Source organism: Oncorhynchus masou, chromosome 30 (genome assembly GCF_036934945.1).
Source record: "Oncorhynchus masou masou isolate Uvic2021 chromosome 30, UVic_Omas_1.1, whole genome shotgun sequence".
Lineage (NCBI taxonomy): Eukaryota > Metazoa > Chordata > Actinopteri > Salmoniformes > Salmonidae > Oncorhynchus > Oncorhynchus masou.
In genome coordinates, this window is record NC_088241.1 from 37086576 (window position 1) to 37110325 (window position 23750).

General features: G+C 42.0%; 1 pseudogene; it reads left to right on the top strand.

The window, feature by feature from the left end:
* The window catches only part of LOC135522600 (dnaJ homolog subfamily B member 6-like), a 57598-nt pseudogene that overhangs the window by 24697 nt on the left and 9151 nt on the right, over positions 1–23750 (top strand).

A 23750-nucleotide genomic window follows, 5' to 3' on the forward strand; every position in this document is an offset into this window, starting at 1 on the left:
ATTTGAGAAGTAGTTAGTGAGCCAGGCAAGGCAGTCATTAGAGAAACCAAGGCTGTTGAGTCTGCCGATAAGATTTAGGTGATTGACAGAGTTGAAGGCCTTGGCCAGGTCGATGAAGACGGCTGCACAGTGCTGTTTTTTATCGATGGTGGTTATGATATCGTTTAGGACCTTGAGCGTGGCTGAGGTGCACCCGTGACCAGCTCAGAAACTGGATTGCATAGCGGAGAATGTATGGTGGGATTCGAGATGGTCAGTGATTAACAACTTCCGGCGCCGACAGAGATGGCCGCCTCACTTCGCATTCCTAGGAAACTATGCAGTATTTTGTTTTTTTAAGTGTTATTTCTTACATTGTTACCCCAGGTAATCTTAGGTTTTATTACATACAGTCGGGAGGAACTATTGGATATAATAGCAACGTCAACTCACTAACATTACGACCAGGAATACGACTTTCCCGAAGCGGATCCTCTGTTTTGCCCACCACCCAGGACAATGGATCGGATCCCAGCCGGCGACCCAAAACAACGACGCCGTAGAAGGGGCAGACGGAGCAGTCTTCTGGTCAGGCTCTGTAGATGGGCACATCGCGCACCGCTCCCGAGCATACTACTCGCCAATGTCCAGTCTCTTGACAACAAGGTAGACGAAATCCGTGCTAGGGTAGCCTTCCAGAGAGACATCAGAGACTGTAACGTTCTATGTTTCATAGAAACATGGCTCACTAGAGACACGCTATCGGAGTCGGTACAACCAGCTGGTTTCTTCACGCATCGCGCTGACAGAAACAAGCATCTTTCTGGTAAGAAGAAGGGCGGGGGTGTATGCCTTATGATTAACGAGATGTGGTGTGATCATAACAACATACAGGAACTCAAGTCCTTCTGTTCACATGACCTAGAATTCGTCACAATCAAATGCCGACTGAATTATCTGCATAGAGAATTCTCTTTGATTATAATCACAGCCGCATATATCCCCCCCAAGCAGACACGTCGATGGTCCTGAACGAACTTCATTTGACTCTATGTAAACTGGAAACCACATATCCTGAGGCTGCATTTATTGTAGCTGGGGATTTTAACTAAGGCTAATCTGAAAACAAGGCTCCCTAAATTCTATCAGCATATCGATTGCGCAACCAGGGCTGGCAAAATACTAGATCATTGTTATTCTAACTGCCGCGACGCAAATAAGGTCCCGCACCCCGCCCTACTTTAGGAAATGCTGACCACACTCCATTTTGTTGCTCCCTGCCTATAGACAGAAACTAAAACAGGAAGCTCCCGCACTCAAGTCTGTTCAACGCTGGTCCTACCAATCGTATTCCACTCTTCAAGATTGCTTCAATCACGTGGCCCGGGATATGTTCCGTATTGCGGCGAACAACAACATTGATGTATACGGTGAGCGGGTTTATTAGCAAGTGCAATGGTGATTTTGTACCCACAGCGTCTATTAAAACATTCCCAAACCAGAAACCGTGGATAGATGGCAGCATTCGCGCAAAACTGAAAGCGCGAACCACTGCTTTTAATCAGGGCAAGGTGACCGGAAACATGACCGAATACACACAGTGTAGCTATTCCCTCCGCAAGGCAATCAAACAAGCTAAGCGTCAGTATAGAGACAAAGTAGAGTCACAATTCAACGGCTCAGACATGAGAGGTATGTGGCAGGGTCTACAATCAATCATGGAATGTAAAAGGAAAACCAGCCCCATCGTGGACCAGGATGTTTTGCTCCCAGACAGACTAAACTTCTTTGCTCGCTTTGAGGACACTACAGTGCCACTGACACGGCCCGCTACCAAAACCTGCGGGCTCTCCTCCGCTGCAGCCGACGTGAACAAAACATTTAAACGTGTCAACCCTCGCAAGGCTGCAGGCCCAGACGGCATCCCTAGCCACGTCCTCAGAGCATGCGCAGACTAGCTGGCTGGTGTGTTTACGGACATATTCAATCAATCCTTATCCCAGTCTGCTGTCCCCACATGCTTCAAGAGGGCCACCATTGTTCCTGTTCCCAAGAAAGCTAAGGTAACTGAGCTAAATGACTACCGCCCCGTAGCTTTCACTTCCGTCATCATGAAGTGCTTTGAGAGACTAGTCAAGGACCATATCACCTCCACCCTACCTGACACACTAGACCCACTCCAATTTGCTTACCGCCCCAACAGGTCCACAGACGACACAATCGCAATCACACTGCACACTGCCCTAACCCATCTGGACAAGAGGATGCTGTTCATCGAATACAGCTCAATATTTAACACCATAGTACCTTCTAAACTTGTCATCAAGCTCAAGACCCTAGGTCTCAACCCCGCCCTGTGTAACTGGGTCCTGGACTTGCTGACGGGCCGCCCCCGGGTGGTGAGGGTAGGTAACAACATCTCCACCCCGCTGATACTCAACACTGAAAGGGTGTGTTCTCAGCCCTCTCCTGTACTCCCTGTTCACCCACAACTGCGTGGCCATGCACGCCTCCAACTCAATCATCAAGTTTGCAGACGACACTACAGTGGTAGGCTTGATTACCAACAATGACGAGACGTCCTACGGGGAGGAGGTGAGGGTCCTTGGAGTGTAGTGTTTGTAAAATAACCTCACACTCAACGTCAACAAAACAAAGGAGATGACCGGGGACTTCAGGAAACAGCAGAGGGCGCACCCCCCTATCCACATCGACGGGACAGTAGTGGAGAGGGTAGAAAGTTTTAAGTTCCTCAGCGTACACATCACGGACAAACTGAAATGGTCCGGCCACACAGACAGTGTGGTGAAGAAGGCGCAACAGCGCCTCTTCAACCTCAGGAGGCGGAAGAAATTTGGCTTGTCACCAAAAACACAAACTTTTACAGATGCACAATCGACAGCATCCTGTCGGGCTGTATCACCGCCTGGTACAGCAACTGCTCCGCCCCTCTGGCTCTCCAGAGGGTAGTGAGGTTTGCACAACGCATCACCGGGGGCAAACTACCTTCCCTCCAGGACACCTACACCACCCAATGTCACAGGAAGGCCAAAAATATCATATAGCTGCGGGAGGTGCAGAGCTGTTGGCTGCGGTTGGAGTAGCCAGGTGGAAAGCGTGGTCAGCCGTAGAGAAAGGAGGTGCTCTTATTCTCCATGGACTTTGTGGAGTTAGTGTTGCAGAATACAAATATCTGTTTGAAAAAGCTAGCCTTTGCTTTCCTAACTGCCTGTGTATATTGGTTCCTAACATCCCAGAAAAGTTGCATACCGTGGGTACTATTCGAAGCTAGCGCAGTGCGCCACAGGATGTTTTTGTGCTGGTCAAGGGCATTCAAGTCTGGAGTGAACCAAGGGCTATATCTGTTCTTAGTTCTACATTTTTTGAAAGGGGCATGCTTATTTAAGATGGTGAGGAAGGCACTTTTGAAGAACAACCCTGTAAGCAGTTTACAAGGTATTACAGCAACCCATGCTTTGGTTTTGTGGGACAAATCCAATACATGTCAATGGTACCTATATTAGCATTTCCTCGCTTCATATCCAAATCATCTATAGGTAATGTCATTGAGTTGCACAATACCTTTTTAGATGCTTCAGGATGATTTGGACATGATGTGTGAAAATGCTAATATAGATACCATTTAACTTGCGGATCTGTGCCTCACATGCTGAAAAGTTTTAGCATTTGAAACAGTGGACAACAAAACTAGTGCATGGATTGCTTGTCCATCGACTGAGGAAACCAGAAATAAATCATCTAGAACAACACCATCTAATGGTCAACCTAGTAATAGCAGAATGTTGGATGGGACATAAACATAACTTAAATGACTAATTTCTCTGAACAGGAACCCCGCACCCCCCCCCCCACCACCACCAAATTCACTGGGAATTCATTACATAGCATGAAGACCAATACTCCGAGCTGGATCTCCATACGACTTGTCAGACATAGAGAACTGATACTATATTCTTGTGGGGTTGGCGTGGCGTGTCTGTGGAAGGTTTAGACAATTTATTTGGATTTCTCATGTCTAACTCATTGGATGTTGGGTACTATATTTATTGAATATTAAATTAATCCTATACATTTAAAATAGCCCAATCAATTAGTAATCAATTAGCTTAGTTTCTCAGAGATCAATTTGTTTTACAAAATAATGTTGCAGGAATGCTTATCTTAAATGTTTCTAACAACAGGAAAGAAATTCAATCGGAGATGGTGGGTGTCAAACCTCTTACTTGTGCTTTTTTAGGTGTATGACCAATGTGAGTCTTTCCGTGTGTAGATGATGATGTAATATAGTAGTGCTGAGCGATTGACTGAAATTTTGGTTATTTTTCATTTTGGCCGACGTCGGTTCAATTATTTGAATTCCATTGTAGTAGGGAGTTGTAGTTTCTAACCGTCCAATATTCTACATAGCTTAGCACATAAAACGTTTTAATTAACTACAATGACCATAATTCATTACGCTTCTACTTTCCCGGACTGTGTTTATTTTACGACTGCTACTACGGGAAGAGAGAAGAGTGCGCGATCGTGAGGTGATAAAGAGAGCAGCTGTTGTATTTCTACTTGAAAATAAATTTGTCAGGGATGGGCAACTTTGATGGGGGTGGTGGCCACAAAAAAAAAAACAGAACTCATCATGAGCTGCGTTGCCACATCTATTACCCCCCCTGTTTTTAAAGCAAGTTTGCTGCAATTATACACATTTTGCCAAGGGGCGGAGAGAAGAATTTTGAATTTTATAGCTAATTTCAAGCAATTCTACTCATTTTCCCGTGGGGCAGAGAGAAGTGTGCAGTTTCACAGCTAATTTCCTCCAATTCTACACATTTGGCCATAGGAGGCAAATGTTTACAGTTTAATAAAGCTGATGATCGATGGGCCCCACCCGGGCTGTAATTTGACCATGTTACTACGAGTTTAGATAGTCTAGCAGCCATCTAATTTACCGATCTAAAACCATTTTAGCGTACATGGGCTAATGGAGTGACTGCTGATGCACAACCACATTTGTAAATTGCACCTTGTGTATTCTAACTCTCAACTGTAAGCCGGCACCAGTTGCCCAACACTGATCTAACTGATTTGATAGTTGGTATTCAGCAGTCATAAAAGTATACCTTATTTTCTTTGAAGAACTACAAAATAGGGATTTTGTCAGATGGCATAGGCACCATCTCTACAGAGATGAGATGATTTAGAATGAAACATAGTCATCAGATAAAACAAATGTAATATACACAACTGAAATATTGAATTTAAAAATAATGTGAATAATTGATGGTTAGTAAGTGATAAGCAGTAATGGACAGTCATTACCATCTTGGGAAATGTATTAATAGTTTTACTCTGTTACAGCATTCAACCCACATAATGCATAGTGCATATCAAATGATCGAAATCGAAAACTGTGATTACTTTGAAATAATCGAACCAAAATTGAACCGATCTCAAAAGGCACTAGTCGCTCAGCACTATAATGTAGAGTACATGTATTTCTGCCATACTGTAGGTACAGAAAGCTAGCACTCAAGTGGCATCCAGACAAGAACCCTGACAACAAGGAGGACGCAGAGAGGAAGTTCAAAGAGCTTTCAGAAGCCTATGAGGTCCTGTCAGACGGTAAGAGCCCCCCCTCCCATAAGACAGTTTAAATGCTAAAATCAAATCAAAAGCATTCGTACATGTCCGGCATCACGGATACCAATACCACATCCGGTTGTAAATGTATGCTAGCTAGGTACACACAGGTGGTGATAAGTGGTGTCTTTCTGCTATACACATTGTATTACATGTGTCTGAGGTGACCTATTTTAAGAAAAGCCATTAGTTTGTGTTGAGAAAGTTTAAAGATCTTTGATAGGAAGATGAGCGATTGGAAAGGGGCGGCAAGTAGCCTAGCGGTAAGAGCATTGGGCCTAGTGGTTAGAGCATTGATAGTAACTGAAAGGTTGCAGCGTTCTATCACGTGACACTACATCTACAATTTTAATTGGCTAATGCATAACCTTGAACTTAAACTTTTTCTAATGTTTGCAAGTATGGCTGTCACACAAACATATGATCAGTCACGTGTTGCTGCCAGATAGTGAACACACATCACTGTCTTGTTTGTTTGTCCAGAAATGACATTTTTGTCTGTCTGTTTCAGGACCAAAAATTATGAAATGTACTTGAGGTAGTGTATGTCCCAAACGGCACCCTATGTACGATGTAGTGCACTACTTTCGATCAGGGCTCTGGTCAAAAGTAGTGCACTGCATAGGGACTAGGGTGCCGTTTTGGACACCATTATAGGCCTGAGAGCACAACGGACAACTGTAATGTCTTGATTTAGTTGTTACTGTTATGTACTGTTCACCTGGCAACAGCAGCTAAAACCAGGCCAGAAATTGTTATGTCAGGGCTGTTTGAGCTGTGGAGTACACACACTTCAACTTTCCTCTTTTGGTTCTGGTACAAGCCTTTGAGTAGTCTCTCTTGTTGTCATTCGGCTTGTTTCGTCTATCAAGTTCTGGGGTGGTAGGACTTTTATGGAAATGGGCATGAACTTGGGCAGCGACGCTCTGTCCACTAACTCCCATGGCTTGTCAGCACTGTGCACCCTCCAATGTCTTACTATGGCTCTTCCCAGCATTTAATCCCCCTTTTTCTTATTTTCCTTTTTTTCCTTCTCATTAGCAAACAAGAGGAACCTGTATGACCAATATGGTAAAGAAGGCCTAACAGGAAGCGGAGGGGGAGGAGGTAAACATTGAACATTACTCCTTGACGCTTTGATAGGCTTATCTAGGAGATATGGAGGTTATAAATGAATATAAAAGGACAGTATTTTATGATATGACACAATGTCTGAAATACCACATAAAGCAAACATGCCAAGAAGAAGTGTATTTTCTTCTACCAATGTACAGCTCTATGGGGTCAACTAAATCTGACAGGGCAATTACCGACCTCTCTTTTTGTTGTTGTTGGGGGGGGGTCTGACTTTCAACTAAGCCATAACTGCGAGGCATTAGCTGTCAACTAAGTGTCATGCTACCGTCATAGTGCCCTTGAATAATTTAACTATGTTCAGATCGCCGTGTGCGCTTGTATAACCAGGAATATGTTGCTTTACCATCGCTCAATAACTCTTGTTGGAAATGTAGTTGATGATTCTGTCTCTTTCTCCCAGGAGGGCATTATCACAACGCAGATCACTTCGGTGGTGGGTTCACATTCCGTAATCCAGAGGACGTCTTCAGGGAATTCTTCGGGGGACGAGATCCATTTGCAGATTTCTTCGGTAAGTCTCTCCACTGAGGCCAGAGTGAGCGAGTGTGAGCAAGAGACCTCACTATGGCTTGAATAACTGAAGCAGGCATTGAGATTAAGTTTATCAATGCTTTCTCAAGCGGTCTGCTTTTTAATTCCTGGCACATTCCTGACCTTTTCGCTGTCAGATGCCCACAACTAATTGCAGTTTTAAACCCCTGTGGACATGCAACTAATTGTGCACACATCTAGGTCAGCCTAGCTGGCTGGATAAGAGAGATTGGGCTGTTTGCTGCTCTGCCTGAGTGTTATATACACTATATATATATATATATATATATATATACAAAATTATAGTGGATTCGGCTATTTCATCCACACCTTTTGCTGACAAGTTTATAAAATTGAGTATGCAGCCATGCAATCTCCATAGACAAACATTGGCAGTAAATGACCTTACTGAAGAGCTCTGTGACATCATAGGATGCCATCATTCCAACCAGTCAGTTTGTAAAATTTCTGCCCTGCTAGAGCTGCCCCTGTCAACTGTAAGTGCTATTATTGTGAAATGGAAACTTCTAGGAGCAACAACGGCTCAGCTGCAAAGTGGTTGGCCACACAAGCACAAAGAATGGGACTGGCGAAGGCTGAAGTGCGTAGCTCTTAACAATCTCTTGTCTTCTGTTGCAACACTCACTATCGAGTTCCAAACTGCTTCTGGAAGCAACGTCAGCACATGAACGGTTCGTCAGGAGCTTCATGAAATGGGCATCCATGGGCAAGCAGCCGCACACAAGCCTAAGTTCACCATGTACAATGCCAAGCATTGGCTTAAGTGGCGTAAAGCTCGCCGCCATTGTACTATGGAGCAGTGGAAACGCGTTCTCTGGAGTGATGAATCATGCTTCACCATCTGGCAGACCGACGGACGGATCTGGGTTTGACGGATGCCAGGAGAACACTACCTGACCAAATGCAGAGTGCCAACTGTAAAGTTTGGCGGAGAAGGAATAATGGTCTGGGGCTGTTTGTCATGGGTCTTGCTAGGCCCCTTATTTTCAATGAAGAGAGATCTTACCGCTACACCATACAATGACCTTCTAGACAATTCTGTGCTTCCAACTTTGTGGCAACAGTTTGGGGAAGGCCCTTTCCTGTTTCAGCATGACAATGCCCCCGTGCACAAAGCGAGGTCCATACAGAAATGGTTTGTCGAGATTGGGGTGGAAGATCTTGATTTGCCTGCACAGAGCCCTGACCTCAACCCGATCGAACACCTTTAGGATGAATTGGAACACTGCGAGCCAGGCCTTATTGCCCAACATCAGTGCCCGACCTCACTAATGCTCTTGTGGCTGAATGGAAGCAAGTCCCCACAGTAATGTTCCAACATCTAGTGGAAAGCCTTCCCAGAAGAGTGGAGGCTATTATAGCAGCAAAGGGGGGACCAACTCCATATTAATGCCCATGTCATGATTCAGGGGAAGGTGAGGTAGCCTGGACCCTTGATTAGATACACACATACCCATACATTTTAGCCTAACTGTGGGGTAGCCTGACTCTCAGGACTGTGCTCAGAGTGCCCTCTAGCCTAACTTTGTAGTAGCCTGGGTGTGACTCAGGACGTTAGCAGTCAGTTGACCCCTCCTGTATATTATTAGTCTTAGCAGGATCCCAGGCTGCTGCTGACAGACTGACCCATCACCGCCTGGCATAATGACAGCCAGCCATACAATAACCACACCTCTGGCTACAGGCTGGGTACTGTATAGCCATAGGCTTTAGTTTCAAATGTAAACCCCCATTGCATCCTTTTAGAGTCCCTTTCCAAGCACAGACTGGAGAGCATGGATGTTCTGGGTTCAAGTTTTACGAGTAGACAGGGACACCTACCTGAGCCAGGACCGTAATGGTGTTCTGTGCCATCAGCCTACTATCCTCTTACTGAAAGCATTGAGGACATGCTGTCTGATGCTGGACACTGCCATCATGGGAGTAAACAGCAACAGCTGTCCTCTGCACTCAGCCTGTGCTTGCGTCCAAACTGGCACCCTATTCTCTACAGAGTGCACTACTTTTGCACCAAAACTATATAGGCCCTGGTCAAAAGTAGTGTGCTTTAAAGGGAATATGGTGCCATTTGGGACGCAGGCTGTGTTTGAAAGATACACTGGGCATTTCTACTCTGTAGAGTCATGATACATGGAAGAGTTTACAAACAGAAATACAAACATCAACGTGTAAGTGTTTGCCTTCTCCTCAGATACAGGAAAAGCATCCAGTCTTTTCTAGTCTTATTTGTCAGAGCCATTTGTGTTTTATGAAAGCGTTTCATCTTGTTAATTTAAACCAGGATGTTTTAACATGCACTTCCCGGACACTCATACACCACACGCATTTGAGTGTTATTGTAACCTCCTCACCTCACATGTTTCATATGTTTACACACACACACACACACACACACACACACACACACACACACACACACACACACACACACACACACACACACACACACACACACACACACACACACACACACACACACACATGGGTCTGCTGCTATTGCAACTGCTCTTATTTTTAATACGGAAGCTATTTTTGAAAGCATTCCGGCTGAATAATGTAGGCCGTCCTATCCGTCCATTTTCTGAAGCTCGTCTCCATATTTAGAGCTCTGAACCGCAGATGCCTCGCAGTCATTTGTTATAAATAAGTATAAATCAAGGGACACCAAGATAAGAAGATGGGCCTGGAGGTTCAAGGGCTTTAATCCTAGATCTTAAATTATGTTAAGGTAAATCCCATTAGAAACATTTTCCAGATTTGGGTGAGCTTGGGATGGGCTGGCATTCTCCTCAAGGTCCATAGGAGTATCAATTCTCATTGATAATAAAGTCCCATTTTAACAGTGTGCAAGATGCAACTCTAGAGAAGTCATCAACTAAACTATATCCTCTTCCTAACATGTCTAAGGTATTAAACCACAACATCAAATAGATGGTCTGTGTGAACTGTAGAGATCGAAACATCTAACTGAAAGACATCGCTCCTATTACTCTCACGTTCACAACTCATATTCAATAATTGACTTTTGTAATTGCAAACTTTTTATTTAATTGACTGTTTTTCTGAATGTAAATACCTTCCTAGAATAATTCCGGATCACAGCTCATTGTCCTTCACCTTAAACTCAAACCTCCAATGCCAATAGCAAAGACATGGCGATTCAACACAATGTTACTTTGAGATAAGGAGTTTACCTCCTATCTCAACACAGACATGATTTAGGAAATAAATGTAGCCAATGAAGTATGCCCAACTGTTGTCTGGGTAGCTCTTAAAGCATACATGAGCGGTTGCATCATGTCTTACTCTTCACATAAGAAAAGACCCATTAAAAAAAAGAAAATACTAGAACAGAAAATGTTGACACCCTTCAACAGTTGAGCACTTTAAAGCTTGAACATAACACACAGTAAACCCCCGTTCTGCAGAGATTGCTGCTTTGAAATCCAAGCAACAATATGATGAGCAAGGTGAAAGGGAAAAGGTCCATACAGGTCATACAGAAATGGTCATACAGGTCATACAGAAATGGTCATACAGAAATGGTCATACAGGTCATACAGAAATGTCGAGCTCGGTGTGGAAGAACTTGACTGGCCTGCATCGAACACCTTTGGGATGAATTGGAACGCCGACTGCTAGCCAGGCCTAATTGCCCAACGTCAGTGCTCGACCTCACTACTGGTCTTATGGCTGAAGGGATGCAAGTCCCTGCAGCAATGCTCCAACATCTTGTGGAAAGCCTTCCCAGAGGAGTGCAGATTGTTGTAGCAGCAAAGGGGGAACCAACCTCATATTAATGCCCATGATTTTGGAATGAGATTTTCGTCGAGCAGGTGTCCACATACTTTTGGTCATGTTGTGTATTACCACATTTTATGTCAGGCCTTGTCAGTTTCAATTCCATCCAACTTTTTAAATAAAATAAATGGCCTGCTCTCTAACTTGGTTTGGAATGGAAAGGCCGAGTCAAGTTGACTGTTAACACTTACCCTATAAAACTGGAGGTCTTGGACTACCTCATATGAAGATGTATTACTGGGCTGCGCAACTGTGTTCACTTAAACAATGGGACAGCAGACTATCCTTGTGTATCCTTGAGGAGTATCAAAGCCATACATTTAATACCGTTTGATCTAAAATACTGTATATTCACTACTTCGGGTCTAAGGCGTTGAAGGAAGAAAAAAAAAGACAATCCAATGATTCTCATTTGCATTAGGGAAAATGTACATACATTCATGAGGTGGAAAGAACCAATATCGCCAGACACCCTTATTTGGAATAACCACATCTTACCGCCAACATTTTAATGACAAGACCTTTAAGTCCTGGGCCCTCATTTATCAATGTTGTGTAGAAAAGCTTCTAAATTAAAATGTAGAATGTTCGCAACTACAAAAAAGTTGGAATTTATCAGTTGCTCGTATGCTTGATTTACACACACCTGTAAGTATTTTGCCTTGATAAATCAGACGCGTTCTAAAACACTGTGCTCGTGCACGTGAAGTCTCATTTACATAAAGAACCACCCTAAATGACCATTTATGGTCACAAACCTTCCCTTTAAAGCTGCAAGAAATGTCACTCATTTCTGTCCGCCAACATGTAGAAGACAAAGTGGGGGAAAAAACTTTTCGAACGCAGAAATTCACTTTTGATCACCGACGTGGAAGCAAAACAAGCCATACTTTTTGGAGCCTTCAGCAATGGCTTGACAAATAAGATACTTTTTTTGTTGCTTGGGAGCAGGTTAGAACTGTGGTAAATTCTGCCTTATCTGAGTGCAGAACAGTTAATTAAATGAAAAAGAACTGGTTTGATTTTAAAACGTATGCAAAAGGAATGATAATGATGATCCACAAAAGGGATATAAGTGCAGCAGGAGGAGTGACTCTTCACTGTCTGCTATGGACCAGCGCATTGGCAACATAATTGGAGAGATCTCGGTGTCTGGCATCATTTGTGATAGTGATACTGAGGACCCTCTCCCAGACACACCAACTGATGGTAAGTCAAGCTTTATTTTCGCAACCATATTCAGACACGGACCACATCTAAATATTTTTTTTATTGAAAATGAAATATAATATGTATGTGTGTGACAAAATGAATGTAACAAAACATTCAGATGTGGGTGATTTTTTTTCCTGACCCCTCATCCCCAGGCCTACCAGAAGGGTGTCCTCTTTGGCGAGCGCTTCAGCTGCGCTGCATGTTTTGACTGACGCAGTCCTGAAACAACAAGAAGAGATCAACACATCAATTCTTGGACTCCAACAGCAGCTGGAGGATGTATGCAATGGCCTGAGAGAGAGAGAGAAATCAATAATTGAAGGAACCTGTTGATTGTGTCAAACATGTGAGACAAATTCTGGTGCAATGTAAACGTGTTTTCCTTGTCGATTTGATTACAATATTTGGTAGAACAGATACCGTTGTATGATGTTGACTCTTGTCCTCAGTGCCAGGGCTATGGGTGGCGGGAAACACTCCCTGTCAGGCATGGGCTCATTGGGTCTGGGTGGATCTTTCAGTGGAATGCCATTTTTGATTGTAATGTTGTGGAGCACACTGCAAACCTAAAAAGGCATTTGCACATTGTATTACATTCACGTAATGGCATTTGACGGAATGTAATTTCAGAGGCAAACCTTGCTAGGCTGGTATTGCAGTGTGCCTCCTGTCCCAGACAAGCACAGCCAACACCCTTTCAGCAGGCCTATGGTGCGCTCCACTGTTGTTCTTGTGCCTGCGTGGTCTAGGTTGTACCTTGCCTCTTGTGGGTTTGAGGGGTTGGTGAGGGGAGTCAACAGCCATGTTTTTAATGGGTAGCCCCGGTCCCCTGCGATTATGAACACAACATTCCTATTTTGTTTCCCAGGTGAGGTCTAACATGGCAAATAAAACCTTGCGAATAAAACATGCCTTACCAATAAGCCATCCATCCTCAACAGCTCCTTCCTGGAGGTTAAGGCCGACTGAACTGTTCTGCACAATGAATGAATCGTGTCCCACCTGGCCATTTGGCCATTACATTCAACAAAGCCAAATGTGAATCACAGATGACCTGCACATTGACAGAATGGAAACCTTTTCTGTTGACGAAGTTGAATTTGTTCAATGATGGTGCTTTACTTGCGATTTGGGTGCAGTCAATTGCTCCAATGACATTGTGCAATCAAGCTATGGCATGGAAATCCCTTTTCACTCTGGCCTGTTGCACAGCAGTGGAAACTGTATGTATTGTGGGGTCAATGAAATAATACCATGAAGAACTGCAGGCAATATTCTGCTTCTGGTTGGTTGTGAAATGCCAGACCGATCCGCAATCTCCTGTTAGAATGTTCGAGTGGCCAAATATCCCAGGGTGGAGAGGACTTGGGTATGCACTGGGATGGCATTGGTGCGTTTCGTCTCCCTTTCTAATACTGTAGAGAGTTGGTTGCAGATATAAAATCAAATATGATTTGGAAAACGAAAATCTACTAATGAGTCAAGCATCACCCTCAGCAAAATCTGCACGTTCATTGAAAACACGCTCCCTGCTTAATGCAGCTTGTGCCAGATCCTCCAGCAATGCAACATTTGCCATTTTGGACAAGTCACAATGCCTCAGTGTTGCCTTTTTATATTATTTAACTGGTTTAACTAAGTTGCCTCCAACCGTACATTCCACTCTTTCTAATTTCCTTAATTATTCAATTAGGCTTAAATGGTTTCATGTTTATGAAATCAATAGCACCCTGAGAAAACTATTAGTAGCTTAAGTATCAATAAAATAAATGCATAAATTAATATGAATGAATAAACTATAACTATCTTTTTTATTCATATTTTATGATTTGGTCCAGTATGTCAATCCTTTCTCTCTCTGGTGGATGGTATTCAATTAACAGTTTGACTTTCCTACCACAATGTGCTGTGCGTACGCACGGTCAGAGCTGTGCTTCAATTTACGCACATTCTCAAGTATAAGTACAAATGAATAAATCCCACACCTTGCTTAGAAAGGATTGCACGCATGGTTTTACAAACATTTCTGTTCATATGCCATATTGATGACATTGACAACATCGTGAATATTTAACATGCGTACTAAGACGTATCTCCACTGTCCTTCAATCAATTACAATACATATTTGGATTATCCGAGGCTGACTTGTATTTCCCTACAACTAAGAAATCGTATTCAACCACTTCAACGGGATATGGATGAATCTAAGGCATCTAGCATAGAAAAAAATACTGGAAGAAGCTGCTATGCCAAAGAAGTTGATGGCCAAGTTATATCAAGGGCTGATTTGAAGCTCTACCTGATGGTTCTGAACCTGCAAGGAAACAATGGGAAACAGATCTGAAGGAAGAACTTGAGGAGAACCATTGATCACAGATATGTGAAAATGTTCATACCTGATCCTACAACCTAAGACATAAACTATTGCATTTCATCGGACTTACGACACTCCTGCCAGAATGCACCCAGAAATGTCACATCTCTGTTGGGGATGCACTAAGGACCCCTATTACAGCGCCTTCAGGAAGTATTCACACCCTTTACTTTTCCCACATTTTGTTGTGTTATAGCTTGAATTTAAAATGGATTAAATACACATAATAATCCAAAATGTCTAAGTGGAATTATGTTTTAAAAATTGTTTACAAAAAATGTAAAGCTGAAATAGCTTGAGTCAATAAGTATTCAACCCCTTTTATGGCAAGCCTAAATAAGTTCAGGAGTAAAAATGGGTTTAACAAGTCACATAATAAGTTGCATCGTCTCACTGTGTGCAACAATAGTGTTGAACATGATTTTGGAATGATTACCTCATCTTAATCAATACACCCAGTGTATTGATACTACAACGATACAGGCATCCTTCCTAACGCAGTTGCCAGAGAGGATTTCACCATTCGGCCAATGGTGACTTTAAAACAGTTAGTTTAATGGCTGTGATGGGAGAACTGAGGATGTGTCTGTAGTTATTCCGCAATATTAACGTAATTGACCGAGCGAAAAAGGTACAGCATTTTTATTCTCCAAAACATCCTGTTTGCAACAAGGCACTAAAATATGGCAAAGCAATTAACTTTCTGTCCTGAATACAATTTGCTATTTGTAGGTACTTTTTAAGTAAATACCTGCAGTCAACTTGTGCAATAAGTTATGGGGGAAAAACAGTACATTATTTACTTCACCTGTCCCATTATTTTACATTATGAAGCCCACGCTAGTTCCCCAGAACAGTTGAGCCAGTCACGTGTTTGTTTGTAAAAAAGCGGGAGAAAGCGGGAGCAGGTGAGTCTGTGTGTTGACAGGGGTCACGTTTCATATTGAAAGTCAATCGTTTTTTGTTGCTTCAATAGAGTGATCAGGGACGTGCAACTATAGTTTTCCTTCACAGAAAATATATTAGTGCAACACATTCAGTTGACAGCAGGAGTGCAACGCTATTTGCCTGGCTGTCACAAGTTAATGAGCTTACAATGAAAAAGCAAGAGGTCTTTTGCAAAAACAATGCGTGGCCATCATATTTCTAATGTTAATCACAAAAAAACATCACTGCTCTAGAGGAATGGAGGAATGGGCCAAAATACCAGCAACAGTGTGTGAAAACCTTGTGAAGACTTACAGAAAACATTTGACCTCTGTCATTGCCAACAAAGGGTATATAACAAAGTATTGAGATAAACTTTTGTTATTGACCAAATACTTATTTTCCACCATAATTTGCAAATAAATTCATTAAAAATCCTACAATGTGATTTTCTTGATTTTTTTTTCTCATTTTGTCTGTCATAGTTGAAGTGTACCTATGATGAAAATTACAGGCCTCTCTCATCTTTTTAAGTGGGAGAACTTGCACAATTGGTGGCTGACTAAATACTTTTTTGTCCCACTGTGTATATATATATATATATATATATATATATATATATATATATATATATATCCATCCATCCATTTGGGATTCACACCCAGTTCCATGAGCAGTGGAGACCCCCTGCAATGGTGGGGGGTAAGTACATTGTGGTTGGGGTCAGTCCATTTGATATGAAGAGAGGCTTTATGGAGAGCTTGCAACTGGGTTTAATATGTCTTTAAGGGCTGGGGGGAGAGTGAGAGTCCTCAGGGTCCTCATGCATATACAATCCAATTGTTAAAACAAATTATGAAAATGACATTGTGGTGGATTGTAGAGTGGAAGCAGGTGGGGATTATTCTATCTAACTGGAAGGGCAGGTTTTTTTTCTCGGGTCACGTCTGCCGCTATGGGAGGGAGGATCTCCCATGTAACTACTGCACATGTGAGACCCGCGTGCCAGAAACTCTTAACATGTTAAGGCTAGCACAAACCGCTAAATGATGTGAGAATAGCGTGTTACTATAAATCATTGGTTGATTAAGCCCGGTTGAAAAAATGCACCCAAACCCCGACATTTCCCTCCAAAAAGTCCATAGGTTAATGCACTTTAACCTTTAGGGGCACAGACATCAGTGAATAAGCCAACTCAGTTAATACACTGAACAAAAATATAAAAGCTACATGTAAAGTCTTGGTCCCATGTTTCATGAGCTGAAATAAAAGATCCCAGAAATGTTCCATATGCACAAAAATCTTATTTCTCTCAGCTTTTAAAAATGCCACTCTAAATTGTGCACTTTCATCACACAACACAATGCCACAGATGTCTCAAGTTTTGAGGGAGCGTGCAATTGGCATGCTGACTGCAGGAATGTCCACCAGAGTTGTTTCCAGATAATTTAATGTTCATTTCTCTACCGATGTCATTTTAGAGAGTTTGTCAGTACGTCCAACTGCAGACCATGTGTATGGGCAGGCATAAGCTGCAGACAACTAACACAATTTTTATTGATGGCAATTTGAATGCACAGAGATAACGTGACAAGATCCTGAGGCCCATTGTAGTGACATTGGTGCTATTTCTGTCTGTGATAAAGCCATTTTGTGGGGGAAAGCGAATTCTGATTGGATGGGCCTAGCTCCACAGTGGGTGGGCCTAGCTCCACAGTGGGTGGGCCTATGCCCAGTCATGTGAAATCTATAGATTAGAACCTAATGAATTTACTTAAATTTACAGATTTCGTTATGAGCTGTAACTCATCAAAATCTTTGAAATTGTTGCATTTTACGTTTTATTTTTTGTTGTGTATAAATATGTATTTAGATGGGCCTATGCCTTTTTGTATGCTCATGGATTTCAGTTTTTGACTATTTGTAATTAACTTGATCTTGACTAATGTGTTGTCATTGTCTGTCCCCAATCCCCAGTGGACGATGACTTCTTCGGCGGGGGTCAAAGGCAGCGAGGGGTGAGCCGGAGCAGGACCGGGGGACCCTTCTTCCACGGTTTGGGGGGCTTCCCCCCCTTCGGGGCAGGCTTTCCAGTGTTTGATTCAGGTGGGCCTCCCCTGCAGCACGGTAATACTCTATTTCAAATATGCGTATAATATAAGCTTATCTTCCTCCTCATGGAAATTGTTACATAACATAAAGCTCACTGCATATTATAAAATGTGCTATTTTGATCATATAATAAGCTTCATTTTGAGGTCAACATTTGCGAGTAAGCAAAGCAAAGGAAAATGGTGGGGTGTTTGTGTTATGGGTGTGATCTTGAGTGTATGGGCCAAATCAAAGTTTTATTTGTCATATGCACAGATTATGTCATGTGTGTGTGTGTGTGTGTGTTTCACTCCTAGGTTTCACTTCGCTGGGGCATATGGGTGGAGGGGGCTTTGCCACGTTCTCCTCTTCATCTTTTGGGGGTAGAGGAGGAGGGGGAATGGGCAACATCCGCTCAGTATCCACCTCCACCAAGTTCATCAACGGCAGAAGAATCACCACAAAGCGGTACAGCACAGCTAGTCAGTCAATGTAATCAATTGTGTCACTAACTTGTTCTTGTCTTCACTCTGTGACATGGGGATAGTTTCCTCAAAATAAAAACAAACATGATTTTTCTAGGCTGTTGTCCTTTTCACTTTGGCTGTAGTCAATTCACCAAGACAGTTTTGAATATTGAAGAATTGTGTAACACTTAATAACGTACCCTTTGTAAACCCTTTAAAGTATTACCAAAAACAGATATGTATGATTAAAATAACTCGTCTTTTATCCTAACTCTGCTTTGTCTCCTGCAGGATTGTGGAGAATGGCCAGGAGAGGTTGGAGGTGGAGGAGGACGGTCAGTTGAAGTCTCTAACCGTCAACGGTAAGGAGCAGCGCCTAAGACTGGATAACAAGTGATAACCTCTGCACAACGTTTGAAATACTCACACCTGACCTGGAAACAAACCAAACTAACTCAGCGTGACGATGCTGCTCAGGGTCGCAATCTTACGGCGGGTTGGTTTCTCTCCTCTCTCTCCCCTGTTGACATTCATACATTCACGTGTAGTTCACAGCGAGGAAATGTGTTCTCATCTTAGTTTAGCCGCTGGAGTGAGGGACGATCACATAGGGTTGTATTTATTCCAGCTTTACCTTTTTGTTTCGGGACCATTCTCTTACTAGGACCAATGTGTATGACTTTTTTTTTGCTGTGCTGATTTTGCTGTATTAGAGTTTTTCTGTGGGTGGACTTCTTTATCTTTTAGTTCTAGAAGTCAGGGGCACAACGAGATGTACATTTGGACGGCTTTGCGTTTGTGCATTTAATTTTAAATTTTTTATTAACTGTCAAATGATCTCAGCTTTAACCCTTTGCCTAGTTAAAAGAAAATGGAACATCTCTAACCTGTACACCGTTTTCATGTCCATGAGCTTCAGATGACCCATTTTAGACACCTAATAAATGTGTATAGTATTAATGTGAACTTGTTTTTGCTTTTGTCTTTGTTTGTTTTTGAATACATGTGTTTTTTTACAGCATGATTTGCCAATGACAAGGCTGTTCAAGTTCGGACCAACTGTTCCATCAGTTCATCATAATCCCCAAACAAGACACTAAATATACGGTGCCTTGCAAAGGTATTCAGACACCTTGGATTTCTTGACTTGTTTTATTGTGTTATAAAATGGGATTGGATTTAATTATAATTTTTTTGTCAACAATATACACAACATACTCTGTCAAAGTGGAAGAAACAATTACTTACATTTTTTTTTCTTTAATATGAACAATATAAAATAATAAAATATAGTCGTTGCATAAGTATTCAGCCTCTTTCAGGAGTCAAATTTGGTTTAACAAATCACATAAAAAGTTACCGTAAGGTCCCTTACAGACAAACCACATGTTTCACATGTCACGTGGAATCATTTGGATCACATATGGATTCACATTTTCACGTGAGATTTCACATGTGATGCCCTGCAGACCAAAATGGGTCGTTATAATACACACACAGTGCTTTCAACTTACATTAACTTGAAAAGCACGTGAAAACCCAGCTGTCAAATGTCATTTAGAATATTTTACTTTTGAAGTGCATCATTTACAGGAATTTTCAAGTTAAACAGTCACAGTCCCCTGCAGGTTATTATCTAGTTCCCGGTTTGTTCCAGGGACATCCCCAAGGACATTCTTAGAACATTGTGTCACGGTCCCCTGCAGGTTATTATCTAGTTCCCGGTTTGTTCCAGGGACATCCCCAAGGACATTCTTAGAACATTGTGTCACGGTCCCCTGCAGGTTATTATCTAGTTCCCGGTTTGTTCCAGGGACATCCCCAAGGACATTCTTAGAACATTGTGTCACAGTCCCCTGCAGGTTATTATCTAGTTCCCGGTTTGTTCCAGGGACATCCCCAAGGACATTCTTAGAACATTGTGTCACGGCCCCCTGCAGGTTATTATCTAGTTCCCGGTTTGTTCCAGGGACATCCCCAAGGACATTCTTAGAACATTGTGTCACGGTCCCCTGCAGGTTTTATCTAGTTCCCGGTTTGTTCCAGGGACATCCCCAAGGACATTCTTAGAACATTGTGTCATGGTCCCCTGCAGGTTATTATCTAGTTCCCGGTTTGTTCCAGGGACATCCCCAAGGACATTCTTAGAACATTGTGTCACGGTCCCCTGCAGGTTTTATCTAGTTCCCGGTTTGTTCCAGGGACAGGTAGACGGGTAACAATATTGAATCAGACATTGAATATCTATTTCAAGTATGACCTAGTTAATAATAATTATGCTGTGTGTTATGCATTTAACCACTCAGACACCTAAAAAAAAATAGTCATCCTTCTGAACTGAGTTGCAGGACAGGAATGGGACTGCTCAGGGATGTTAACATGAGGGCATTGGTGATTTTTTAAAGAGCTACAGAGCTCAGTGGCTGCGATGGGAGAGAACTGAGGGTGGATCAACAATATTGTAGTGACTCCACAATAATGACCTCATAATAAGAACACAAATATACAAAATATTCCAAAACATGCATTTTGTATGCAACAAGACACTAAAGTAATACTGAAAAAAAAGTGGCAAAGGAATATACTTTTTGGCCTAAATGCAAAGCCCTATGTTTGGGGCAAACACATCACTGAGTAACTGCCTCCTTATTTTCAAGCATGGTGTTGGCTGCATCATGGTATAGGTATGATTTAACATGGGAAAGTACTGTGTTTTTCAGGATAAAATTAAACAGGATAAGCACAAGGAAAATCCTAGAGCAAAATCTGCTTCAGTCTGCTTTACACCAGACACATTGGGAGAGGAATTCACCTTTCAGCAGGACAACCTACAACACAAGGCCAAATCTACACTGGAGTTTCTTACCAAGAAGACAGTGAATGTTCCTAAGTGGCAGAGTTAGTATTCCAAGCAGATCTAAATCAAAACTATGGCAAGACTAGAACATTTGCTCTGAGCCATGACCCCCAAAATTGACAGAGCTTGAAGAATTTTTAAAAGAATAATAGGCAACTATTACACAATCCAGGTGTGCAAAGCTCTTAGAGACTTACCCAAGAAGACTCACCTGTAATGATTGCTGCCAAAGGTGTTTCACACATGTATGGACTCAGGGAGCTGAATACTTATGCAACTACTATATTTTAGTTATAATTCTTTTGATGAATCTTTAAAACATTTTAGAATTGTTTTTCCAATGTCAATTTTAAATCCATTTTAGTACCAGTTTGTAAAACAATGAAATGTGAAGAAATCCAAGTGGTCTGAATACTTTTGCAAAGCTGTGTGTGTGTGTGTGTGTGTGTGTGTGTGTGTGTTTATACACTACCAGTCAAAAGTTTTAGAACACCTACTCATTCAAGGGTTTTTATTTTTACTATTTTCTACATTGTCGAATAATAGTGAAGACAACCAAACTATGAATTAACGCACACGGAATCATGTAGTAACTAAAAGAGTGTTAAACAAATCAAAATATATTTTTATTTGAGATTCTTCAAATATCCACCCTTTGCCTTGATGACAGCTTTGCACATTCTTGGCTTTCTCTCAACCAGCTTCATGAGGAAGTCACCTGGAATGTATTGCAATTAACAGGTGTGCCTTCTTAAAAGTTAATTTGTGGAATTTCTTTCCTTCTTAATCCGTTTGAGCCAATCAGCTGTGTTGTGGGACTGTCATTTGTTTTTCAACAGGGCAATGACCCAACACACTTCCAGGCTGTGTAAAGGGCTATTTTACCAAGAAGAAGAATAGTGTGGCTATTTGAAGAATCCTAAATACAAAATATATTTGTTTAACACTTTTTTGGTTACTACATGATTCCATATGTGTTATTTCATAGTTTTGATGACTTCACTATTATTCTACAATGTAGAAAATAGTATAAATAAAGAATGCTCTTGAATGAGTAGGTGTTCAAAAACTTTTGACCGGTAGTGTATATGGACCAAATACAGGGGATTTTGGGTAAAAACAAAATAATTACAAAGCTTGACCATTTTTTAAAGGTCTGTTGCAGTCACAATGAGTCTGTGATGATTCTGTTTGGCTTGAGTGACACTTTCACAGCCGCCCCAACACCCACTTCCACAAACTGTGTGTACTTGCTTGATGTCACCTGCTTCACACCAACACACAGAAAAAAAGGAAACCACACTTGCTGCTTTTCAATGAAACTCACACACTAATCACATCATACTCACAGGTGTTCATTTTAACCTACTAACAAAATAGTTTTACTGCTATGCTATTCGATTACACCTGCATTCTTACAGTGGTCCATTGTGTCATTCATTCAGTGATAGCTGTCTCTTCATGGACTATCATGATTTGCAATATGGAATTATTAGCTAGCTTCAACGGAAGATACAAGTATGGCAGTGTTAGTTGCCTTTAATCAAGAATGGAGTTAATCTCAACAACAGGTATGTATTCTCACACACACACATACACACACCCATCTTGAATCCATTAAGCTGTGTCCCATGTTTTTGAAGACCTCACTTGCCCTTCCTGTCTTCTCCTGTGTTGATGATGCGTTTGCTTAGAGAATGGGAGTCATACACATGCTCACCTCAGTTTCCCCAGCCTTCACAGAACAGTGTTTGTGTCCCAAATGGCACCCCATTCCCTATAAAGTGCACGAAAGAGGGAATCGGGTGCCATTTGGGATGCAGAGACGACGTCTGTTTTTGTCTTTCACCTAGTAATATGTAAGCTGTTTTATAAGATGTTGCCAGTGTGTTGTCTGGGGAGCTAGGTTTAAAATCAAATCAACACTGTTTTGATGTTCAACACAATACCTTATATTGGAGATGGGTCTGCTTCTCAAACGGTACCCTGAAACCTACATACAGGTAACAGACAAAATAATGGAAACACTTGAGTAAATGAGGAATACAAAGTACAGTGTATTGAGAGCAGGCGCGTCCACACAGTTTTAGTTCCTGAGTTAATTAACCAATTAACATCCCATGCCAAGGTGCATTGAAGCTACTTTGACTCATGGCGGCCCAATGCCCTATATTAAGACACTTTGTGTTTCCTTTATTTTGGCAGTTACCTGTAGTGCACTAGTTAAATAGTTTTACTTCTATGTTTGAACAGAGCCTTACAGGCCCTGGTCAAAAGTAGTGCACTAAATAAGGAATATGGTGTCATTTGTGATGTAACCGGGGTTGTATTGTCCCTCTCAGTACTGGGCTGATTGATGTGTTATCTTCAGATGCCGTGCATCCGTGCCACTGTCTGAAACTGGTGGCACAGATGGTGGTAGACTAGCAGCAGTGAGCAGGAGGGGTTACAGCTGTTTATTTTGCCTTGGCCTGCGGCAGAAGGTGAAGTGTGTGTTTGTTCAGGGGCAGAATGACCGATTTTTACCTTGTCAGCTCGGGGATTCAATCTTGCAAACTTTTAAGTTACTAGGCCAACGCTCGAACCACTAGATTCCCCTGCCGCCCCAAAAGGAGGTTAGTTGATTTACACAAGCTTCGAGTGCATTTTTTTGAGAGTAGTTACATGATCGGCGAAAGCTGTCACTGTTTAGCA